At 43.2% G+C, this 26839-nt stretch overlaps 1 long non-coding RNA gene across 1 annotated transcript; it reads left to right on the top strand.

Moving 5' to 3' along the window:
* The first annotated feature begins 18877 nt into the window (after window positions 1-18877).
* Window positions 18878-21451, top strand: LOC147234211 (uncharacterized). Its single transcript, XR_015106105.1, has 3 exons — window positions 18878-19033; window positions 19867-19939; window positions 20931-21451. It is a non-coding gene; the product is annotated as an uncharacterized LOC147234211 (long non-coding RNA).
* The last annotated feature ends 5388 nt before the right edge of the window (window positions 21452-26839 follow it).

The following is a 26839-nucleotide window of genomic DNA, read 5'->3' as shown; positions in this document are numbered from 1 at the left end:
TGGACCTCTGGGCACCACCTGTTCCCCTTCCTTCCCGCTGGTAGGAGGTGTAGATCATTGTACGCCGACACTTCCAGACACAGGAGCAGCTTGTTCCCATAAACCATCACTCAAACACACATTAATCCCCTGCACACACCATGACAACATCTGTACGTGATCACCAACCTATTTATTACGCTATTTATCTCATTACCTCATCGTTGCGCCGCCTCAATGAACACATTACTCATGCGCGTTATCACCTTATCACTCAAACAGACATTGCACCTTACCCTTTGTATTATTTGGGCTGGTGTGCGTCCTGTCATTTTTGTGCGAACACACCTGTTCAAGAAAGTTAATTCCAATACCTGGTTAGCACGCCGTGAAATAACACTAAGGATGACACACGATGACAAAGCACAAAAACGGGTTCATCAGAGACCATGAAATCCCCAGATGCGTCAATGAGACGGTGAAAGTCTAGATAGATAAATAGATAGATGGGTAGATTACGTTATTTATCCCAAGGGGGGATCGGCTAAAACAACGTAAAAGCAAGTAAAGTGAGAAAAATGTTAATACAAAAAAAAAAAAAAAAATGTATTATCAATTACAAAATTCGTTGCAATAAGAAAAACTGTTGGAAACACGAGGAAGTGCTGTGAGTGGAATAAATAATGAATGAATGAATATTAAAAATCACGTGAAGCCGGTGTTCTAAATGGAAAACGTGTGTGATTTTGCTAATTTAATCCTTGACGTGACTAAAATGAGATCAGCAGGGTAGTAAATTACTCCCCTCTGTGTTGTAAGAAAAAAAAAAAATTAAATATTAAATCATACATTGCGTCTGTCATGGAACAGGCGTTTCACTTCTTTTGCAGAAAAAGGAAAAAAAAAAAAAAAAAGAAACCGCCAGGGGAGAAGTGCACCAGAGGTTGGAGATGAGCGCGTATGTAAGAAAATAAAATAAAAAAGCAAAAATATGAGGCGGTAACTCCCATGCAGTGTTGGCTTCTCTACTAAAACCACCATTACCTGGCTACATCCGGAGGCGAAAAGCTCCTAAACACAGCAAACTAACACTGTGCAAATAAAAATTAGTAACGACAACACTCTGTTTTGATTTTGTAAAATTCCCCGCTGTAGGAAGTCTCGCATTATTTTTTCCAAGTCGCACCCCACATCCTGTGACACGTGCCTCTCGAAAGCGGGAGGAGCGCGAAGCTGTTTAAAATGTCACCGTTCTGTCAGTGACCTTCACTATTATGAAAAAAAAAAAAAAAAAAAAAAACGTCTCTGCGGATGATTTAATTTCCTGCCAAATGCAAAATATCCAAAAAAAAAAAAAAAAAAAAAGAAAGAGAGATGATTCAAAATATCGCTCGTTAACGTACGGCGGAGGACTCGTGAAGCGACGGTGGTGTAATCGTGCAAACAAATTAAAAGAGGCGGAAAACAGATTTCCACTGAAAGAATGCGTTATTTGCCAAGATCCACATCGCTGCTATAAATCAGCCTCGGCGTACATGTCCTGTGTGGATAGTATCTGAACTGTCTTCGCAGCAGCTCACCCCTGTTTTCTCTGCTCCGGGTTTTGGTCGGCCTCCAACTAAAGCACAGGCCCCCTTTCTTGCTCGCTCCCTTCCACCGTCCCATCAATATCCCTTCACCATCGGACTCGTTTCCCTCCGTCCTCTTGCGAGAGGGGGTCAGAACATGGTCACGTAATCCGCGGTCGCGGGGAATGAAACGCCGGCCGATCATTTGAAAAGTTGTTTAAAAACACGAATCGGGGTGTGGGAGAAACGGGGCGTTATTTGAAAAACAAACTGGAGCGGCTGGTCTGGTATTGAAAGACGGCAAAGCGACGAAGGCCTTGTCCTTTTTATAGAGGTTCTACTCCATTGTTTATTGCATTAACTCGTCCTGTAATTGGCATCACGTCATTTGCTCTGAAGCCCCCCCCCCCCCGTCTTCTTCCACCGAGCAGATTCGCAGAGGGAAGGATCTCATTTCTTTACCCCTGGTCTAACCCACGTCTGATGGGTTTTCCATGCATCGCCCTGAATGTATAGATCATTTGTAGCTCATTATTGGTTCCATGATGATGCAGCGAGTATGGACAGGGTTTTCATCCCTTTTCCGCTGATCTAATGCGCCGAAGAGCAAACCTTTTTTTTTTTTTTTTATATCCCTTATTTTTTTTAATATTTTTTGTTATTAATTACAACAGTCATTTTAAATTATTTATTTTATTATTCAAATAAAAAAATGGATTAGAATAATAAAAAAAAGTGTAAATAAATAAATAAATAAATAGATAAATAAAAATGATAGAAGAGACAAAAAAATATTCCTTTTCTGCTGATTCTGCAGTCAGGGTCACAGAGGTCACTGGGTAAAAGGTTAAAAGGGGATTTTTTTGGGGGGGGGTGCTTCACCCCCTGACCGGTCACCGGTCGATCACAGAGCCGCATATAGAGACCTACAACCATTCACTCATTGGCATGTCAGTTGGAGACATGCGATCATTCACGCTGTCATTCCCCCGTCAAACAGACGGCAACCCTTCACTCTCGTTCGTACGCCATGTCGAGACAAAAACATTCACTCGCGTTCACACCTCTGGGTGTTTTAGGGTCTGCAATGGACTTCTTGCATGGAGGAAACCGGAGAACCCTGAAGAAACCCAAACAGACATGGGGGAGAACATGGGAACTCCACACAGAAAGGCTCCCTGCTGGAACCAGGGAGCTTCTTACCGCGAGGCGGAAGCGCAAACGCGTCATCGTCAAACGATCACTCGGTTTATGACTTTTGCCTTTTTACCTGGCGCAATATTTCAAAATAAACAGTCTTTTATTGCCACGATGCAGAGATCTGGTTTCCCAATGCAACGACTATTACGTACCTCTTAGTCGAGATAGAAAATTAAATTCAAAATCTGCAAGTAATCAATTGAAGTGTTTGACAATCTGTAAAAAAAAAAAAAAAAAAAACACAGTATAAAAATGATTAAGAGAGGACTAAAAATGTGTGTGGAAGCAGCCAACTGTACGGCCCCAGCTGCTGCAAAAGGAGAATATAAAAATAGTAGAGATGTGAGCAGTTCACCCCAGAGATTGAAGTGCTGTGAGTGTGTGTGTGTGTGTGTGTGTGTGCACAACAGCATATGTTTCGGAGACTTTCATGGATACTGGAGTCACGAGTGTGCGGTGTCTCTATTTTGGGGGGCAGGGATGTGAGAAGTTTGAGAGGCACTGATGAACCATCTGCGGTGGCTGATGTGTCGATCAACATCTGGTTAGAATTTGTTCCATCCTCTGCCTCTGTCACGACCGGTTACGGACATTCAGAATAAATTCATGAATCCCCCTCTATGACATCCCGCGTTGTACCTGGATGATGACATTTACAAATTATTATTATTATTTTTTTTTTCCCCCCCAGGTGTTTTAAACGCGTTCCGACCTCTTGGCGTCGAGGTTTGCGCCTCTAAAAAATCCACTCACACACGGAATGATGGATTGCATTGAGAGTTTAATAAGCGCTGTAATCAATCCAGGAAACATTAATATGGCTTTTTTTTTCAATTTATGAAAACCATATCATCTTTAAAAACTGATCCCTCTCTCTCTCTCTAGATAGATATAAATATGTATCTATATTTATTCTTTGCCATTGCTTATTCCATTGCCGTTACATCAATAAATAGGAAGCGTACTCATGTATAAACCTGGGGTACCTGAACGCGTCTCAACTTTGGTGACAATGAAATAATCCCATTGATGTTAATGTAACGGGGACTGTCATCTTCATCGTGATGGATTTTTCTGACGGTACTCAGGTCACGTAGTTCCGTCCTGGGTCAGCCGCTCGGGCAAGGAAAGGAACGGAAAGGGAAGGGAAGGCAAAGGAAGGGATGGGAGGGGAACGTCAGGAAGGATATGGATGAGATATCAAAGCAAAAATGGGCATCGGTGGATTTGGCGGTTAGCAACTCAAATATCAATGAGCGCATCAACATAAATTCCTGCACGTTGAAAATGAGTAGTTTTCGGCGTCCGCGAACGCGAGGACGGGACGGTCCCTTCCGTCTAGTCCTTTCCCCCCTCGGCGGATCGACTTCGAGAAACCGTTATTCCGCTTTTTCCGACACGAGAAAAGCGGTCGTTGTCAACCAGCGTCAACATAACGACTTTTCCCCGTTTTGTTTCTGCGAAAACTCCGCGACAACAAACGTCCCCTCTGTTCTCGGCCGAGCGAAGCGAGGTATTTTCAGAGGATCGCCGTCGGGAAACTCGACCGCCGGTTTGATAAAACCTAACATCAGCTGATCTGCTTGAACATGATTTGAAAACACAGCATACTTGCAAAAAAAAAAAAAAAAAAAAAAAAAACTCCCGATCGACCGTCAAACTGCATTCGCGCGTTGGGTTTTTCCTCGGTCGGCGGGGAGAGACTTGTGATCGGTGCGCAGGACCCGAGGCCTCTTTCCCCGACATGTGATGGCGCTTCTATGAATTTGCACAAAAACAGATGAGCAACAATGCATCCGACATATGTGTAATCCCATAATTGCTTCTTACAGGAAGCGAAAATATTTACCCAGGCCAACGCGAGCATGGAGTTTTTCCACCGCGGGCCTCCTCAGTGCGTGCAGCCAGCGTTGGTAAAGCCTTTGTGGAATTATATTAACCACCTGTTCTGGATCCAGAGGCATTAATGGGCGAGTAGAAGTCGCGTGCGCTGCCTGCGGTTCAGACATGGTAAAGAAATAGATGGAGAGACACACACTCCACTCCCCTCAGGCATATAAAACAGACGTGTGGAAGCTCACCGCGGGGGAGGTGTGTGTGTGTGTGTGTGTGTGTGTGTGTGTGTGTGTGTGCAGTTGAAATGCTGAGTGAGGCACGAGCGCCTGGTCGTCTGCTGACTGCAGTTGTTTACCATACAGTACCTGTTAGAGCCACGGCAGCCTTGTAAAAACCTCTCCTTATATTGGACTTATTTTATAATCCAAAGTAATAAAGTCTAATGAATGAGATCTGGAAATAGACGAGCGGGGAGTTAAACCGAACCATCTCATGTTACTTTGAATTTCAGCTCGTATATTTTCTAATCCTCGCTCTTCCCTCGTCACAGCGGTGAACACAATACTGCACCCTTTCAGGAAAAGGCGGAAATAGAGTAGTGTGGAATTAAACGCACGAGGTTTTTTAGATGAAAATGTCAATTTTGTCGGTACGCAGAGAGCGTCATCGGAAAAGCTCGCCACTGGTTGCGCATCTTGCGGTTTCATCGTAAAATCACACGTCAGAGCATTTTAATGTCGGTGCTCATTGTATTGTATGTAGGTCATAAAACAGATGGAGATATAAATAGATAGCGGTCAAAGGAATAATAAAATAATTTGGTGTTTTGAAAAAAAAAAAAAAAAAAGATTGTAGATCTTTCAGTGTTTTTCCGTTCTTTCAGTGCCATTATCCTTCGGTACCAATGGAGCTTCAAGGGATAAAAAAAAAAAAAAAAAACTCGTCATGTCTTCCGCCAGCGCGTTTCTCATCCCTGTATATTTGCTTTCTGACCAAATAACCAAACAGGGCCAAGGCTCTGAATCCCTCTGGCACCCCACCCAAAAGATTATATAGTCAAGCAGCCAGTGATGGTTCAAAAGATGGGGAAAAAAAAAAAAATGGGCTTGTCCGGAGTCATCTGGACTGAAAATAAACAAACGCTGTTATTCTATCACTCACAATATTCGCGATCTGCGGACGCGTGACACTGAAAGCTTGGGTTTGCGGCGTTCATGGCGTCGGTCCTTTTCCACCTCTCGCTCGCCATGCGCTCCCGAGAGAAAAACCCGACTGCGGACGTGAAGATGTGCTGACGTTTCGAAGAAGAAGCGACAGAAGAAGAGGGCGGACGTGAGGATTCCGAGTGTTTTTCTTGACCGACGAGCCGGCACTATTTGTTCTCGGTGACATCATTTGTAAAACAGGACGATTTGCTTGCTTATACTGAGACACAAATCTACTGTTTGTTTTGCCTTCAATGGCCAAAACTCTATTTGTGAGCGGATGAGTTCATTCCCAGACTCCGACGGCATGCTTCAGGCGACAGACACTTACCCATGTGTGTGTGCGTGCGTGCTTATTTGTGTGTGTGTGTGTGTGTGTTCATCTCTCTCCAAGCATTCCTGCAAACCATCTTCAGAAATTGCCGGGATTACTGCGGAATCAATTTCTGCCCAGTTGAATGAAGGAACAGAGTTTGTTTTTGTTTTGTTTTGTTTTTTTTTTTTTTAAATGGAGGATTTTAAATATGATTATGTGCAGAGTAGGGAGTCATTGTGAGGACAAAATGGACGAATTACAAACGTAGATTTTAAAAACCAACAAAAAAAAAAGGATATTACCCAAAAAGAAAAATACACACATTATGCGGGACGCATGACTGCAAATAAATATGAAAAATGAATCACGCTTGCTTCAAGTAATGGTCGGTCAATTCATGACAACTACATAGTTGTTTACGTGCACAATTCACCCCATTTAGTTTAATTTGAAAAAAAAAAAGCTCATATGCAGAAATGGAAAATATAGATTTTGTAGAATTTCCTCATTTTGTTTACTCAAATATCCAGTGTGGCAGGTGAGTGGCAGCAGTTGGGACCACCCTGTCTGCAGAATAAAGAGCGTTTAGAGCGATTTTCTGCTCTCCTGTGTAGAGGTTGCCGCATATTTGCGGAGGTTTTACGCGACGTTCCGTGCCTGCGTGCGCGTGTGCGTGCAAGCTGTCATCTGTGTTTATGAGTGATTGAGCGCATGAGCCTCCTCGCACGCCACATCTCAAACGAGCCTCCGTGTATGTTATGCATGTGTAAGAGCATGAGATGCCATTCATTCTGACTCAGTAACCCTGATAGAAACCAAACAACGTTGCCCTGCTCACACCCTATTAAGCCATCACATTGAACTCACCCTATAATCTTCACCGTAATGGGCCTTTTTTTTTTGTAATTATAATTTTTTTATTTCCCGCAGTCATTGGTTTAGTGTTAGCCATCAGATACACACACAGCTGTGGCACACACAGAACATAAGCAAACCATATAAAGCGTACACGTTCTGACAAATAGAGTAAATATATACATGCACCCTGAGTCAGAAGTGTGTCGCATGCGGACAAACTACGCAATGCCATCGAGAACTGCGCCCACGTTCGCTGTTCTTTCCTGTGACCTCAACCGTGAGTTCATTCTTCCCTCGCGCATATGGAGCCCTGGCACCGTCTCAGCTCTCGGCTGCTGCCCTGCTACTATCAGCACATTTTTAATTGCCTGGTTTTAGAATATAACAGCCTCTGTGATGACAGCACGCTTGTTTATTTTTATATGCCGCCATAAAAGCCCCTCGGACCTTATATATATATATATGTATATGTGATGTTTTTCCTCCTTTTATTTTTAGCTGCGCACAAACAAAGCGCGGTTCGTAGCAACGACGGGGTTTGTCTCGCCCCGGGATACCGTTGTTTTGGGCAGAACTCGTCGTCATGTCCGACAGTGTTTGTTTTGTTGCAAGCCCGACCCCGGGAGCCCGTCCTTTGAGCCGACTGGAGAAAACCAACAAATGTCATAACCGCCGCTATCTGCTGCCCATGAGTCGTCATGTGCCTGTGTGGCTCGAGTAAATACAACAATGCGAATATTGTGATTTTTTTCCCGTAAGCAGATAGTGAGACGGATGACTTTCTTATTAAATGAAACCAGAGTGAAAACATTGCAACAACATTGGCAAACAATGCCAAGCGGTTCTTAACCATGTGAGTTACACCCAACTTAGTAATGCAAAAGCCACCTGGTCACGCCGGCCTCCGGGCGAGGGAGGAATGAAACAATAGCACAGGGTTGGAAAGCGGGACATCGCCCTCGATCGGATCCATTGACAATAAATTTTATCTTGACTCGTTGCATATTTGAACTCGACAAACTGCATCGCAGAATCATGACACTTCCTTACAATAAGGCCAACCGCCACCCTACGAAACCACGCGCTGCCCGATCCGGAGAAGAAAACCCCAGATATCGCAATCGGACGATGACAGACTGTCATAAAATCTTGATTATGTTGCCGTTGTCATTCCCGCTTGGCTTCCAACCATCAGATCGAATCATATCTTTCCGAAAGCGCCGTCAGAATGGCGATTTTTTTTTTTTTTTTTTTGGCAGAAACACGATGCCCGGAGCCAGATTCAAGACGTAACGATGTGTTTTTTTTTTTTTTTTGAAAGAAAACAACTCCTGGAACAAAAAACAGCCCTCTGCTGTATTATCGGGGTGGTCAGCCGTTCACGTAAAAAAAAAAAAAAGTTTTAATAACATAACTCGGCTCCTGGGAGAGTCGCAGTCTCAACCGGACTCATACAAATCTGGGGTGTGTCAATACACGCCTAGTAATGGATGTGTGAGTTTGGAACCGAAAGCGAGACAGTAAACAGACCGCAGTTTTTTCCTATTTGGTTTTTGTACAAGAAATTTTGACATCTGGCCGCAGGTCCGGGATACTTGAGGATCCGATGGCCGAGACGGGGATCCACCGGTGGGGTCGGGGGGGATCGGAGAGACAGTCGAACGGCTAACGGGAACGATCGGAGGCGTACGGTAGGGACGCGGGCAGAGCGAGCAGACGCCACATGTGAGTCTTAAGTTAAGCTGCCATTGAGTGTAAAGAGATGATCTGACTAAAAACTGGAGGGAAGCCTGGCTTGATTTAATACAGGTGCGATGGCGTGATGAGAAGCAGGTGTGCCAGGAGCGGAGGGCCGAGCCCAACAGATGGATGAACGCTCACGCACACACACACACACACACACACACACACACACATGGAGACAAACCAGAAACCAAAGTCAGAGGGCTGGTTAAGCCTAACAGACCTGCAAAGGGGTGTATTATCAGGGCTTCGGGAAACTTTAATGGGAAAGTGGAGGGATTAATGGTGAATGAATCAAAAGGGACAATTTAGCAGGGAGGAAGTTTATGGGAGTCGGTTTAGAGATTAAATACAACTGAGAATCATTGTCACGGCAACATTTACGTCAGAGAACTATGAGGAATTAGGAGGCAGTGGACCACCAAGGTCATGGAAAGGGTAAAGAAAATTGTATTTTTTAAGCGCATCTGAATATAAGCTGCACCGGCTAAAAAGAAATAAATACATGTGTAGATATATAGGCCGCTTTTGTCTATAAGCCACAGGTGTCCACGTTGTAACATGAGATATTTACACAGAAACATTTTTTTTTTTAACTTTTAATTACATACCGGTAGCATCCACAAATACGTACTGGAAGTGTTTTTTTCTGAACAGCGTCTGTAAGGATTTATACTAAATAACACAAGGAAAAGTCCCTCCATCCATTTATTTTCTATCCCCGCTTTGTCCTGCCGTCGTCTTCTACATTGTCGGGATTGAACAGCTTCAGGATTTCACGGTAATTTCATCGGTCCGAGGTGAAATGTTTTGACGGCATGAAGCTCGTTAGCCCCTCCAAAAAAAATCCATAAATTAGCCGTTTAAGCCGCAGCGTTCAAAGCATGTGAAAAAAGAAACGGCTTATGGTTCCGAAATTACAGTAAGTGGGAAGCGCACGCAAGAAACACCCAATCCAGAAATATCCTAAAAGAGTTCATAAGCAAAGTCGACAAAGCGCGCGCCCTCCGTCCAACGCCACATTTACTGAATTAAGGGCAAATAGCTGATAAGGGCCCCTTCTGGAGCTCTCGGTGGTCTGTCTTTCATCACCGCTCTGCATTTTTAAGAGCCTCGGGAGACTCTGTGGCTGAAAGCTTAAGTGAAATAATCACATTGGACAATCCTTGAGCGCCGACGGTCAGCGGTGAAGTCGCTAAAGAGCAGGGCCCGTCAAGCTCGGCAGGTATTTGCGAAGAGGAATCGGGAGCAGCGCTTCTTGTAGTTGGTCAAAACAATGCGAGGTTGCTCCTTCAAACCAGTACTTCAATTCGTCAGGGGCTAATTTGACAGCTAACCGTTAATGAGGTCCGTCATCGTCACGTTCCTCGCGAGGGGTTGGATAGCAGGAAGGCAAAATCTGTAAAAGCCACTCCCTGACAACTACGCTTATGCAATGACTGTTGCCGTGCAGGAGTTACAAGTTCGGTTTGAATCGTTCAGGTATCGGTGAAGGTGTTTTCCTTTCACTTTTAAGTGGCGAATCCGCCTTTCTCGTTCTGCCCCAAGGTAACTGAAGGTACCGCGGTGGAAATTCCCCAAATCCCATCCTTTGAAAGAAAAGTTCCATCCTATTACTCATCACGACAAAGCGAAGTGTGTGTCGGCGTGGCAGGAAAATGAAAAGATTTCAAGTTACAGCTAAACATTTATGGGCGCTGAACTGAAATTAAAAGGGGACGTCTATAAATTGGAATGCCGAAGAGCGCAGAAAGTAGATTCCCTTAGTCATTTTCCAATTCTTTGTGAATCGCCCGGGTCTCAAAAAACTTGTGGATTTTGAGTTTCTTCAAATAAAAAGAATAAACTAATCAAGCGAATATGAACACGTTTGCATTCTTCTCGGCCTCAAAACCGCTCGTAAAGGAAGTTTTATTATAATTTAAAAACCAGAAATGCTCAACTCTACATAGGAATACATGTATTTTAACTACATACAACTTAAAAATGTAAAAAAAAATAATTCTTTGGCAGTTATTACATGGCAGTTGTAAATTCTGTGAATGAAATTTAATCCTGAAAAGGCCCAAAGCCTCTTTGATGGAAATGAATTTGTATTTAATTCTTTTTGACACTTTGGTGAAACTGGACACTGTAGTCTGTAATTATTTTTTGGGGAGGGGGAGGAGGGGGTCCCATTCTGCTTAATCCTACGAATGTTCAATGTGCAATAGTAGCTATTCTGGGCACCGCTATAAATGCTCTAATATTACATTTAAAAAAAAAAAAAGAAAGAAAGAAAAATAAAAATTTGGGGGGATTGGATTTGAGTGGCAGCAGGGATTCAAGATAGTTGGGGCAGCAGGGATGGTCAACTGATGATGGTAGTCAATTTACATCATCACACTTAACTCTAAGCCTCCCGTTAACTTGATGAAAAAAAATTGAACTTCCCAACCGCGCACGCACACACACACACACACACACACACACACACACACACACACACACACACACACACACACACACACAAGCAGAAAGAGGAACGGCATGCGACCTGAAGAGCGCTCCCTATACTTAGTGAACTTCTGGCGCTTTAATGGGCCTGACGTCGCTCCATGCTGTGGTCTGAGGTCTCTCCACGAGCATCTATTTTCCCTCAAACACTAAGAGTTGGAAAAAAGTACAGAGCATTTAAACAGGCTAAAAATGTATCTGATGGCAACCGCTGTTGGCTGAAAATAGCTCGAGAAGGTATTATTATCATTAATGAGGGATAAATTTGTCAGCTGACTCACCCTGGAGTCAAGAGCACTTAAAATTACTCCGGAGTTTGCCCTTTTTTTGGCCACTTGGCCGAGCTCGACTCCGTCTCCTCGAGTCCGTCCAAGGAATGGATGGTCTGCCGATGGTTTGGAAGTGAGCTTCCCCTGCAGAAAAGTTCCTGCTGAGTAAGAACCTCAGTCCTATGAATGGGGTTACGAAGCAAAAGTGGCCATTTCCTTCACGTTTTCGCTCGGTTATTCTCCCGTCGGCTTTGACGGCGTTCGAGGTTTTCGTGCCAGGAATTAATGGGCAGTATTTCCATCTGTGAGAAAAAATATTTCCTGAAGGTGTTTGGGACAAGCTGTTTTTACAAAACTGCAGAAATGCGATGGATGGATAGGCTCGAAACATGAGATAATCTTTTTTAACGTTCCCGTGTTTTTACTTGGACGGTAGGAAGTCATTTCCAACGGCGACCAATCCAGTTTACTTCCTTTCCAACAACGCACGTCACGTGTCAGGGGTCCAGCATCTTGGACTGCCCGGATTGGCTTGCAGGTTTTACCCGTAACACTAACATTTTCCAACCAGTTTTTGTCATAAGAGCTAAGGGGGACGGGGCGGGCGGGTGTCGTCATTCTAAACATGACGGAAATATCTAGAGACGGACGCTTGAGTCCACCCAAAGGGGAACCAACACTTCTCAAAGTAAGGTCACACGGACCGAGAGTTAACATCTTGTTTAAAAGCAGGTACTTGGTTCAACTTTTAGGACCTCAGGAACGCAACATTATCTAAAAATATAAAAATTGTTTGGTAATGGCTATTTATAATAAGCGGCATCATCTGCAGTTGTTGTTGTGCATCTTGTATTTGCAAGTTATTTGCAGTCCTCTATTGTAAGTCGCTTTGGATAAAAGCGTCTGCCAAATGTAATGCAATGTAATGCAATGTTGTCTGCTCAGTTGGGACGTACATGTGCATTAATTTTGAAATGAACAGTCAATGAGAGTTCAAAGAAAATAAGAATAAAAAAAAATGTAAGTGCTCTTTGGTTTTCTATATAAAAAGAAAGCATGTTTCGGTGTTACAATTTAAATATTGTTGCTGTTGGTCCAATATTGAATTCTGTTTATCGACATTAAATGTGTTGCATTATTGAGGTTTATATGCAGTTTGAACACTGCAGAGAATTTATGGATGGATTTAATCATTTTAATCGTTATTATGAGCAAATCCATTCCCATCCAAACCTTCCTCTTCACCAGCGACTCTGCAGACTTCAGGTACTGCACCGCTGACTTAACAAATAATAAAATAAAATGAAATTAACAGTAAAGTGCACGGTTACATTAAACCAGGGTTGGGCAATTATTTTGGCTGGCAGGCCACATTTCTTTTTTAATTTTTATGCACGGGTCAACTTGTGCATTGAGCAAAATGAAAATTGAAATATTTTAATTTTTTGGCATTTTATTTCAACTTTAAAACCATTAATGATCATATGAATGTACCAACATTATTTTCCATGCAACCATCCATACAAAAGTAAACCAAAGGAAAAAAGGAGTTTCTAAATCCAATATTGATTGAAAATACTTATTAAAATATTCAAAGAAAATACTTTGGCGAGCAAGATAAAAAAGAAAAACAAGCATCCTATTTTGCACTGTCACAGAGTAAACCATCATGCTGCTAATGTACCATATACCATTATGTTATAACTTACTGACCTTTTGCACTGCAAAAAGAAAAAAAAATACCCTTTATTGAAATTACACATATTTATAGACTTACCAGCAGTTTGTATCTCAGACCCCATAGTTTCATTTGAATTTGCAGCCTATAATTATGTTAATTTTATATCAGCATTGATTCGAGAACAATAATGCTAATGTTGACATATGTTCTAGCGCCACCTATTTTGCTTGGATGTACAGGCATCAAACCAAAGGATGCCAACAAAGTCATCCAAAAAGCCCAGTGTGTTGTTGGCTCAAAGCTCCCCATCCTGGGGAAGAACAGGATGCTGGCAAAACTGTTGGCAATTATGGCAACCCCCCACCAACACCACCATGCTCTATAAAAAAAAAAAAAAAAAAAAAAAAAAACACCAGACAATACCGAGTGCTGTTACGGCAACAGACTCCTGCGGACGCCTGCAGGAACAGTGCAGGAAACGGTTCCTGCCCAGTGCAGTCAGACTGTACAATCCATCCGCGCTTGTTAAATCTGTCAGCGCAGAAGTGCACCGCGGCACCGCCGACGTCTCCTGCACCGACATATTCAGTCATGCATATTCTTCACACCCATGTTTTGAAATTGTTAGTGTATTCTGAGTCACAGGTCTCAGTTTATGTACCGCTTCCACACCGTGTGGGTTTCAAAGCTAGATAGCGATAACCCACTCAAACGCATTCGCGTGGCGATCGCAACGGAGCCGCCATCGGGAGGAACTCGAGGGTATAGTGTTTTGCCCGACGACACTTTGGCGTGCGGAGAGGAGGAGCAGCCACCGACCCCAGCAGCCCTACCAACATATTCTGTACATTTACTATATCTATTCCCAGTCAGAGTAAATAACCCATCTCATTCTGCATATTTATTTTCTTTCTCTCATCATCTTCTCCTTTCGGCTTTTCCCTTCAGCGAATCAACCTTCTCCATCCAACCCCTATTCTCTCACACCAACTACCTTCATATCCTCTCTCACTACGTCCATAAATCTTCTCTTCCGTCGTCCTCTGGACCTTCTGCCTGGCAGCTCCAATGCCAGCATTCTATATCCTATAATATATTCACCCTCCCTCCTCTGTCCATGACCCCACCATCTCAATCTGGCATCTCTGACCTTCTCTCCAAAACATCTAACATGTGCTGTTCCTCTGATAGACCCATTCCTGATCCTATCCATCCTGGTCACTCCCAAAAAGAACCTGAGCATCTTCATCTCTGCGACCTCTAGCTCTGCACCCTGTCTTTTCATCATTGTCACTGTTTCGAGTCCATACAGCATGGATGGTCTCACCACTGTCTTGTCCACCTTTCCTTTCATTCTGGCTGATAGTCTTCTATCACATCATACCCCTGACACTTCTCCACCCATTCCAACCTGCTTGAAACCATCTCTTCACCTGTTGTCTGTTGGCCCAAAGTACCTGAAATCCTCCAAATTCTTGATCCCCACTCCTTGTAGCCTTACCGTTCCACCCAGGTTCCTCTCATGCACCCACATATTATCCGTCTTGCTGCGACTAACCTTCATTCCTCTTCTTTCCAGAGCATACCTCCACCTCTCTAGATTTTCCTCAACCTGTTCCCTGCTCTCACTACAGATCACAATGTCATCTGCAAACATCACGATCCATGGATATTCCTTTCTAACCTCATCTGTCAGCGTGTCCATCATCACTGTAAACAAGGAGAGACTCAAAGCTGATGCCTGATGGATCACTTCCTCATTCCACCGCCAAGTCTCCTTATCTACTTCCCTTCCAGATGACACACCAAGTACTCTCCTACCTGTCTCCCTGATCATACTAGCTGTGGTTGTCCAATCATCTGGAAGATCACCCTGACCACCCAGAGCCCTTCTCAACTCCTCCCTGGAAACCATACAACACCTCACCCTTTTCAGCTTCCACCACTTTGTCCTCTGCTCTGCCTTTGTCCTCCTGATCTTCCTTGTCACCAGAGTCATCCTACAAACCACCATCCTATGCTGTCTGGCTACACTCTCACCTACAACTACTTTCCAGTCACTGATCTTTTTCAGGTTACCTCGTCTATTCAAGATGTAGTCTACCTGCGTGCTCCTACCTCCGCTCTTATAGGTTACCCTATGTTCCTGTCTCTTATGGGAAAAAAAAAGTGTTCACAATACACACATTTACATATATACACTCACATATATACATTTACACATACATACATATACACACACACACACACACACACATACGCAAACATACATATATATAGTTTCAACTCCTAAATTGAAGCCATTCGGTTTATTTTAGTTTACGCTGTCTCTGCTTTTATTCTGTTACAATATAGCCGGTTGCTATGACTTATCAGTTTTGGTCTGGGATTAATAAAGTGTATTTATGCAGCAAGGAAAGTTTGTTTGGGTTAAGGACAAATTATAGGAAGTAAAGGAGGGAAAGACAATTAACACTTGTAATCATCAACAATTGGGAATTAAAAGAATATCAAAAAACTACATCATGGTGAATACAAGAGGTCCAAGAAAACAAAAGGAAGGTTGGTTTCTCATGAAGAGAAAAACAAAAAACAAAAAGTGTATTTTTGAAACTTGATCAAAGAGCAGATGGTCTAGTGTCCTCTTCTCAAAAAAGTCCCCCCCCCCCCCCCCCTCCCTATGCTCAGCAAGTAACTGCACTCCTGACCAACCAAATGTGTTAATACGTTGCCGCAGCGCTAGCAGCTAACTGGGCGCCACGTGCGCTGACCAGCTGCGGTGAATGGAGAATGTGAAGTTGGGTCACGCTCTTTGGGACTTGGCTGCCATATTCCATGGCGTGCCGCCAAGGACAACGCAGGAGCTGGGGGCTATTATGCTAAAAAACAAAAACGTTTTCTTTGTTTGGCTTCCTTCCGATAAGATAGGGCGAGCCGCGATGCCAATGTAAGATTTACAAGTGAAGTTCATTCATGTTTTTTATTTTTGGTTTATTCTGTTGAAACGCTATTTATAATGTTTCTAGGGTGACTCCATATTATATATTAGCATGTTGCTAATTATCGTCTATATATTTCCATGTCATATATTTACAAAACTGTTAAAATAAGCAAATCTGCCTTGTGATTTTCACACGTTGTTCCCTCAATGTAAGTCCTTCCTCATCTGATTGGTCATTTTACAGACATGCGGTTGGTAACAAGGAAGTAAGGATGTTGTGACACTGAAAAAATCAGTCTCTCCGACTTAATAGTCCAACCGTTGCGTATCGACCCCTCACGTTACAATGATGCTGATTTACAAATATCTAATTACAAATTTCTATCTGCTACTTCCACATTCGATGCTAGACTCTTTTATCATCCGGCCAAACAATAATGTTCGGTGTCCTTTTGGCGCTTATGTAATAATGGCGCGACAATTATTACTACTTACTCAACTTGTGCGGTGGCTCATGTGGTTTGAATGTGACAGCCGTCAGGATCTAACGTCACCGACAGCGTTTTGTTTCCTCGCTTTTTTTTTTTTTTTTAGACATAAGTTTGATCATACTGTCTTGTAAAATCCATTGGATCTACTATCTTTTCTCCACCAGGAGATCAGATGTTTCCATGTTTAAATATAGAGAGGGATGTATTAGTTGGTTCTTCGTGCTTCACCGTTGGGAAAAACATCCACAAGGCTCTTGTTCTGGATGGTCTCGGCTGCACCTGCAGTGACTTAACCGCTCTGTGCCCGAACCTCGCGAGGCAACAGTGAGTCAGCCTGGAGCAAAAAGAAAAAAAAAAAAAGAAAAAAAAAAGAACACCGGGTCTTCTGAGAAGTTTCACCACGCTGTTTCTAAGATTACGCCCAGCCATTCTGCACGGATCTACCCGTGACCCAAAAACTATTATGGATGATAGTTGGAATGTAAATTTGTCTATATTTAGAGCTCAGCCAGAATAAACCTGCGAGAACAACCTGCCTACGTTTCCTTCCATCTCATCCTCTCTCAATGACAAGACCTATTTAGGGCAAAAGGCCACGATGGGCCTCTAGTTAGGAAACATTAAAATACATTTCAGTTCGACCCCATATTCCTTGGGGGAGGTAGCGTGTAGTCGTCCCCATCATTCCAACAGATCTAATTTAGTTGGAAAAGCAAACAAAGAAGGGATATAAAAATGCACGCGAATGTGTGAAAATGGACTGAAAAAGAGGGAAGTAAATCACCAGGTGATGAAAGAAGAGACAGTTAGATGAAAACAGCCATGATGTGCCAAAGCCAAGCCCGCCAACATTTTACGTGTGATTTTTCAACCCAAAATATCAATCAGAAACCCCATTCACTAAAAAAGAAAAATGGAAAAAACACCACTCGGTGACTCAGTGGGTGGGTTTTGGAGACGAAAAGGGTGGAAGTGAAGAAAATTGTGAGCTATAAATGACAAATGTCCCCTCCTGTGTCATAAATGGTGGATGGTCCGGGATGGCCTCAGTGAATTTTGCAACGCCGTCATACAAATGTGTGGTTTCAGAATAAAAATTGAACTTTTTTTTTTTTTTTTAGGAGTTCTTCATCCCAGATTACTTGAAAAATGGTGTATTTAACTCTCATCAAAAGGAAAAATATACCAGGGAAGGCAGGTCCCCCTCACCCCCAGAGGTTTGGGCTAAAACCCTGGATGTTTACATTGTCTGAGTCAGGCCTCCTGGCAACCGCGTGGACTCATCCTTCAAACAGCAGTTGCAAATGCAGGAATGACCTCATGCTGTTCCTGCGAGCGAGAGAGAGCGAGATGGATGTGGTAGCGACTTCTGCGATGCCAGAGTTGTCATTTTTCTTGGAAATCGTTCAAAATGACCAGCGGGACGCCCTCCCGTCACACAGCGCCGCCGCTTCGGGGGTCGATCGCCTCACATCCCTGCCGTCGCCGACCTTCTCGGATTCAAAGCGCTCGACGCCGGTGTCCGATCGCGCCCGGTTGGAAGACGTCGGTGTCACTTTGGCGGTTTTCCGTGTGGACGAAATGAGGTTTGATAAATTAAGCGCACCAGCCGAACAAACTCCTCAAGTCCTCGGCTGCTGACAGCTCAGACACCCACGGTTTCCATGGCACCCTGACAGAAGGTCAACAAACAACCCCCCCCAATAAAAAAAAAAAAAAAAAAAAAAAATTCTCTTCCCCCTTTTTTCCTTGAATTTAAAAAGTTTCCAACCAGTGGATTCTTTACACTTTCCAAGTTCCTCATATGAAAGCGGACCTAGTTAGAAGGCAAACAAACACTGACCACAATCAAATGTTTTTTTTTTATGTTTCTATATTTATTTAGTCATTTCGTGTCGCGTGTTTTGACAACACGCGCTCATAATTTGGACAGTAGCATGGTGGTGTTGTTGCATCAAAAAGTACATCAACTTGATTAAAAGAAAAAAATTTAAAAGATGCAAATATGCTTACACTTAATTAGCGTTGAATAAAACATGTCATTTTACACAGGAAAACTGAAGTGCGGCTAGGATGGGCTGTGTGCTTTACTCGGACGTGCTCACCCCGGGTGAACTGGAGCGAGAGAGATAAGAAAAGTGTGAGTCAGGGCACAAGTGTGTGTACGTGTGTGTGCGTGTGTGTGTGTGTGTGTGTGTGCGTGCAGTACTTCATCAGGCGCAGTCATACGCACGCGGCCTCATTCAGGCAGGAAGAGAGGAGGGGACTCGGTGTATTCTGGGGAGGGGGGAAGTGCGCAGGCGATGGGTGTCAAAAAGGGGTGTGAAGAGTGTGTGAACAGGTCATTTTTGGTGGGATCCTTTCAAGTTTCCCAGAAATAGTTTGTTTTCTTGTGCAAGACGACAATCACGAGTAAAAGTAGACAAGCTGAGGGAAATCTCTAAACACTGGTGAGTAACTGCTGAGCAACTAATCACCTCCATCCAAAGGTCGTTCACCCCACTACGACATGTTTACAGAACAGGAGTCGAAAAAGGCTTGGCCACCATTATATAATGGCAATAAATGTAAGAAAAGGATGGTGTTTTTTTTTTTCATAAAATATGAAAATCGGTCAAATATATAGAATGAAAATAATCAAAGAAAAGAAATTGTTTTTCAGGACTTTGTGTCTCCTTTTAAAAAAAATATCAAATGGATAACATTCATATTATTTTAAACACAAAGATAGCAAATATTGTAGTATTGGTTAAACAAAATAAACCAATTCAGGGTATAAATCACATCTTCTGACAGTACTGGATGTAAGTAGCATTTTTTTTTCCAAACAGAATTATTTGTATTTAAGTGTTGCAAAAGAAGAGTCGATACGTTATAAGGTAATTGGTGGAATATTTCAAAATAAAAAATTATTTTAGCAATATTTCAGAAAACTGGTTTGGTGTGTTCACCATACTTATATAGACAAAGGTTTGGAGGCTGCATTTTAATTTAATCCTGCTAACCTGGTTTGCTTTCCTTTGCGCTGTGTGTTTACGCTTAATTAAAACAGAAAGGTTTTTATCTACTCCCACCCTGTGAAAAAGAGAATAAATCCACTTGCACTTGTTCCCGCGCGCTGCAGCAGAGCTGAGCGGCTGGATGATGCACATTCCTCACATTATCCCTTCCTTTCATTAGATTTGCATCATGTCAGGCAACAATAACAAACTCTGAAACAATATTTTTCATATCTGCCCCTCCGCTTCTACTTGACATTCGCGCTGCCATTCTTCTTCTGGAGGAATGTGGAGGAGAGGAGGGGACCCTGACATAGAGTTACCCTCCCGGAAAGGCTTCATGCTCAGGTTGGAAAAGTAAGGTCACACCAACAGGAAATGTACGACATGCAGTGACTCTGTTGCTTGCAACCATGCAAAAAAAAAAAAAAAAAAAAAACATTACTCAGGAATTTATTATTGGAAATCTGTGTGTCTTGTGTCTTGATTATATATCTGGAGAAGAATTATATAGAGGGTTTTCCCAGGATACAATCTGTTGTGTTCGTGCAGGTATTCAACAATGGACTGTCTGCTGAATTTCATTCACGTTACGCAAAGGAAAAAAAAAAAATCTTACTGTTCTACACTTCAATTCATAAAACCAAACATTGATAGATAGATATAGAAACTTTAGGACAAGAAGCGGTAACCCTAAAATTCTTATCTATGCGGAGTTAGAAAATTGCGGCGCCAATGCAGTGCTGTTTCTATGCATTTATCAATCGGCTGCCCGCAACTCCCGGAAATCAATACTGCTGATTGGTTTGAATTCTAAATAGCGAAAGGCTACGACCTGTGCCGCGAGGTCGTCTCCAAGGGTCGAGCTTTCCTATCAGCGGGATCGGTGGCTAGTAGAATCGTTCCCCCCAAGGTACAAACCAGTTAACATCCAGCCGAAAAGGTCTCCAAACAGCTACACTTGACTCGTACGAGCATAAATATGATTTACTTTTCCCACATACCGTATTTACGACTATAAGGCGCACATAAAAGTCTTAGATTCTCTTCAAAATGTGCGGCGCGCCCTATAGGGCAGTGCGCCTTGTGTGTGTTGTTGTTGTTGTTGTAAGGCGGATGTAGTAGAGTACACCGTGAGAACGTCAAAGGGGGAAGTGTAGGCGTTGATCGCGTATAAAAGAACGGATATGTGCGTTATGCAGAACATCGTTGTTTTAACAACCCTGAAAATGTCAATGAGACACGCTTATAAAGCACAGTTTAAACTGCAGGCCATCAGCTACGCGGGGGAACATGGAAATCGAGCCGCCGCGAGAGAATTTAAGATTAATGAATCGATGGTTCGCAGGTGGAGGAAGCTGGAAAATGAGCTCCGACAGGTCAAGAAGACGCAGCTGAGTTTCCGCGGACATAAAGCGAGGTGGCCCGAGGTGGAGGAAAGACTCGAGCAGCGGATTATCGAGCAAAGAACAATTGGGAGAAGCGTTTCGACGGTCACCAATTGACTAAAAGCAGTAACGCGAGCAGAAGAACTGAAAACATTTCCTAGGAGGTCCTTCTTGGTGCTTCCGTTTCATGAAACATTGCTATTTTTCCATCCGAACCAGGACTACAACTTCCAGGGGATTATAATGACAAGCTGGCCATTTTCCGCTTCCTACTGCAGCAAACACATCGTCGACAAACACATCCAGCCCAGACACATCACTAACATGGTCGACTACCATGAGAACGTTAAAGGGGGAAGTGTGGGCATGGATTGTATATAAAACTCGCGCCTTATAATCAGGTGCGCCTTATGTGTTTGTTAAATAAGAATAAGAACAACTTTATTTATCCCGAAGGAAATTGTTGTGCCAGAGTTACCGGAATAATATAACAATAATAAATACGGTCATGGTACACATAACTGAGACTGCGCCTTTTAGTACGGCGCGCCTTATGGTCCTGAAAATACTTGTACAGACATCTGAGAGGGCCTCTGTTGATAATCACTATCAGTCTCTGGGTTCTATCTATCGCGTTTCATAGCCTTCAGATTAGATGTATAATTGAATAAAAAAAAGACGCAAACGGTGGAGGGGGGGGCTGATAGAGAAAAAAGATGGATGTCAAACACGGGAGTGCCAACACAAATCAATAATAATCCATATGTGGCCGCTCGGCATGGAAAAACCGCTGTGCTTTTTTTTTTTTTGTATTTTCTGGCGGGAAAATCAAATACCTCACTGGTCCCCGGCGTCAAATCCAGACTATGTGCCAGAAAATTGGCGCAAAACATACACTGTGTAGGGAGAGAAAAAAAAAAAAAGGAAATATACTCGCTCTTATCGTACTTTTTACCCCTCCCTCCCGCCCTGAAATGTCTTCCTCATCTGGCTGTTCGATCACCTTGGATGACTTTATGGTGAATCTGCCACCTTTGAGACCTGCGGTCGAAAAAAAAAACGACGGATCGGATTTAAACGGCTGTGTTGGACGTCGTGGAAAAATTAAAAAACTTATTTAATTGTCAGTCCACACGAGACACCACTCGGTCTTTTAAAGAGAGTCCTAATTAGATTACGGGACTCGGTCGGTGAGCAGGAAGGGAGGTGAATAAAGAGCGAAAGAAGACGAAAGGGAGGAAAAAGGGCCTTAACACACAAGCATTTGGTCACGCTCCGAGCCGTCTTTCATGTGATATACGCTCCTCGTCCCCTCGAAATGCTCTTCATCACCCAGCGCACACACACACACACACACACACACACACACACACACACACACACACACACACTGCCCTCGGGGGGGGTTCGGTGCTGCGCGAGCCGGTGTGCGCTGCAGGGTCGCGCCTGTCTTTCATTTCGCCATTCCGAAAGCAATGAGAGAGAGAGAGAGAAAGAGGTGGAGGCCAAGAAAGACAGAGGGAGAAATTACGAGACGTGCTCCCCACATTCCTTCCAATTTAATGGCCGCTGCAGTATGTCCTGTTTTGACAAGGAATGAATTTGGGCCTCAATATTCTGCACCACTTCCTAGCAGCAGATGACTTACAGTCTGGCGGTTTGAGCCTTTTACCAACGGTCAGATGCGAGCTGGGACTTGAAAAATGACCTGCGGCTCATCGGCCCTCTGCCTGATTTTTTTTTAAAAAAATTTATTTTTATATCAACACCTTTGGGTTTTAATCTTGAACCGATACACACTTTCCATACGGGACGAAACATCAGCGAGAAAAAAAAAAAATAAAAACAGTGAGTGCGCATTTATTCCATTTGCTGTTTTTTTTTTTCCCCCCCGTCTGACCTTGGATGAACATTTTTTGTCGTCTGGGAAAAATAGATGTTTGCGGTCGAATCTGCGTAGCTCACTTTGGTTTAGCACTCAATACGTCTTCTTGAAAATGGTCCATCTATTTGTCTTCTGCCGCTAATCCCGGGTGGGGTCACCAGGGACCGAAGCCTGAGCAGACACCCAGACTTCCTTCGGCGCAGCGGCTTCATCCAGCTCCGAGGAATCCGTCCAAGATCCCCGGAGACGCCTCATCCTGCTGCTCTGGGCACAGAGGAACAGCGGCTCTACTCCACCCCATCTCCAAAGGGGAAGGGAAACTCACATCGGCCCCCCCTCGCGTCAGCCCTTGATCGGCCAATAAATCGAGAGTTTTTGGTTTGACTGTCGAGAAAGCAGGTCACGGCAAGCGAATGATCGGAAACCCCGTCAAAGTCAAAGCGCCGATCCAAGACACGTTATCCGAGACTTATTATTTGCGTAGGCAATTATTTCAACGCCTCTTATACTGAGAATCTGATCAAATCTTATGTATATATATATATATATTTTTTTTTTTAATTCTTTAATTTAGATTTAAATTTTTTTTATTTCCAAATTTGGTAGAGCAAATCCATGACTTACGGTGATTTTTTTTTTTGTCGGCTTCACGAAGAGAATCGTGTGCCCAGTAATCTTAAAATCTTAAACCTTAAAAAAAAACAAAAAAAAACTGACCCACTTACTGTAAATAATACACAAAATATTTTATCTGTATATATGTTCACAACTGTGCAATATTTCATAACAGCTACATGTACAATATTTTTTCATACTCTTGTGCACTCCTTATCTTTCACTTGGTTCTTAAGACACTTTATAGTTTTCACTTGTTATTTGAGACACTTTATAGTTTATTTGTTTTTCTTATTATCCCCCTTTTTTTTTTACTGTTTATCCACTTTTCTACTATTATTAATTATGGCTACATTTTTCTTGTAATTCTGGCACAAAAATTTCCTTCGGGATAAATAAAGTTGTTCTTATTCTTATGCTTATACTTAAACACCTGAATGGAGTTTTACAGGGAAGATACTGTGCAGGAAAATCAGTGTTTTCCTGCCGCCCGCGGCCAAAAAATGCAGAGGAAAGCTATGATGTATCACATCGCCTCCAAGACAATAAAGAACATATTTCCGAGCGATTTGACATAGCGCAGACCCTCCCCGAGTGATGTGTGGGAAACACTGAATTACTCCCACCGCGTAGAATGACTGATAAGAATGCAGTCTTGGTTTGACAGTGACAATCTATTTTAGACTTCTTCAAAAAAAAAAAAAAAAAATCAAAAAAAATGGAAGATTAGGTTGCTATGAAAGAGAAAAAGCACCTTGACATGGTCCCAGCTTGAAGCCGCATTCGCGCTCTGCCGGCCTTTAGGAAACATACTTTATTAACCTGAAACGATAAAAAAAGGTACTGGGATTCCTTGGAAATCCATCGCAAATTTCTCGCCTGAAAATAAAAAGGAAACCCATTTGAAATATTTATGGTAATCGAGATAATCAAATCAGCTGAGCGCTGTTCTCTGTCATTCCTTCTCCTGATTGGTCCGAGATGTCGGACCACAACAGCCGCACCAGACAGATCCAAATGCAGCTTTAAAAAAAAAAAAAAAAAAAAAAAAAAAAGGCACAACCGTATTGTGCTGATTTATGTGTTTAGACTCGACGTGCCGCTTCTGGAAGAGAGCCCTCATGTTGGGGGGAGGGGGAGGAGTTTCCAGTTAATAGAACTGGTGCCTCGATACCTTCTGTAAAAATGCATTTTTAAAAATTTCCCCGTCCTACAGCGGCCATCCGCCGCCTACACCAACAGGCAAATCGAGAGGCTGTTTCATAATCACAGCTTTTCGGAACCCACGAGAAGATCTCCAATCTGTCCTCCCCGTCTACTTTTTCCACGGCCCGCCGACCACAGCGACTGAGAGGAAGACAAACACTCTGACCGCTGATGTCGCGCGATTAGGATCCCTTTAAAGTGCGGCGCAGCCCCCCCCCCCCCCGAGGATCCCGGCAACACCGGGCATTAGAGGGAGCGGTGATAAAAACCACCCCTGCCTTTTGTAGATTGACCTAGATGAGTGAACGCCCCCCCGCCTCCTCGCCGCCCCCTGGGGCTAATAACATGATGAAAAGGCGGTTTTAATGAGAAGCGTCCAAATGACTGACCATTACCTAAAGCGGTTGGAACGCTCTGTTGCTTGTTTGAGTCAAATATTACACAACAACCTACCGACCGACTCAACGACCGATTCGGGTCCTGGCATTACGACTCCGGCTAGGATCGTTTGACTGGAATTTTAATTCCTCGGTTTCTATGGAAACGGTTCAGTAATGGCTTCGGAGTCGGTTATCCCGGCGCAGTTAGTTGAAAGATTTTCACGGTAATGGACTAAAAACTGAAAGGCCAAAGGAAGTTTTAGGTGTTTTACTGGAGTCGCGGCGCTCTCGTCATTGGATCTGTAAAATAGAAGGGGGTCATCTGAGCGGTTTCGGATCACTTTTTTTGCGTGTCTTACGACAATATCGAACACTTGTCGCAAGTATTCCAGTCTTAAGCGGCGATGTAACGCAATCAACAACCGATAGATGAGCTCCAACCAAACAGCAAGCCTGGTAGGCAAACAATTGCCAAAGCGATATTGGTGGCAGAGGCTGTTTGACGTGATTTCAACTCTGCAAAGTGTCACCGCCGAGTGGAGAAGGAGAAGCGATGGACTGAAATAGCGGTGGCTCTGTAAATACCCGCGGAAAACTTTGCATGGTGGGAAAAAAATGCTAAAAAAAAAACCCAACAAACTAATCACCGTCTTCTAAATAGTAACCCTCATTGTAAGTAGTAAAACTCATCTTTTGATGTGCGATGATAGTCTTTTTCAAAACATTCAGATGTATGGGTAGCATTACGCTGCAAAAAAAAAAATTTAAAAAAATTAGATTTTTGAAGCGTTTAAAAGAGGGAAAAGAAAAGTCGAAGTCCAGTTATATATTTTCAATATTGGAAAAATACGGCGTTGCATAACAGCCGTCGTCCACGGGGTTTTCACCCATTTCGCGGCCGGCAACCTCAGCGGAGGCGTCAAACACTTCCCGGGAACTTTATCACATCTGTTCGGCGCAAACAAACGTAAAAAATGACATAACTGATTTTCAGATCTTTGTTGTTGTTGTTGTCGTCCCGAACCCGAAACACATGTGCAATGTGATCCGGGCGGAAGGCTTGAAAAATTGAATGCACTTGTTGCTTTGGCTAAATAGCGGTTTCTCTGTTGTTGTTTTTGTCGTAGTAAAAATAGCGAGCTTCCCGATGGGTGTCCTGGAATTAATTCGAAACTGCTTTGTTGTTTCGGGATTTTATTTACTGTGAATTCTTGAAAAGCGCTCTGCAGCGACGGACGTTTCACGAGGCCGAAGTTGTAACTTTTAAAAGCGACGTGTATATCGCAACTTAGATTCTCTCGAGGGGTAAACTAGTTATGTTGCGGATGTTTGCGTCACCGAGAAAACACTCATAACAGGAAGGTTGCTGGTTCAATTCCAATCTATCTGCGTAAAAGTTGCAGGGATTTCCTCCTAAAGTCCAAAAAGTTCATCGGAAAACTCTACATGTGGCCCCGTGATCGATCCATGGTGAACCCCGCCTCTCACCCAGTGGCAGCTGGGATAGGCCGCGACTCCCCCGCAAACCCTGAGCTCGGGATAAGCGGTATAGATAAAGAATGAATGAAAATCCAATAAACTATATCTCTTATCAAACAGCGTTTCGTCACACCGTGCTGACATTAAACATGGGGCTTATTTATATCAACACAAGACAACGGAATGACCAATCGCATTTAGGCGCGTCTGTCTTTCGTGAGAGCGGCTTATTATGATTAACTTCTCCACGGCATGAGACGACGGGCTATCTCTGCACAAACAGCCGAAGTAAAAGCTGCAGCTG

This window comes from Fistularia commersonii, chromosome 5 (genome assembly GCF_037954325.1).
Source record: "Fistularia commersonii isolate RoL2024-O1a breed Wild chromosome 5, RoL_Fcom_v1.0, whole genome shotgun sequence".
NCBI classification, from domain to species: domain Eukaryota; kingdom Metazoa; phylum Chordata; class Actinopteri; order Syngnathiformes; family Fistulariidae; genus Fistularia; species Fistularia commersonii.
The sequence above is the reverse complement of the archived record's forward strand: the minus strand, read 5'-3'. Positions and strand labels throughout refer to the sequence as shown.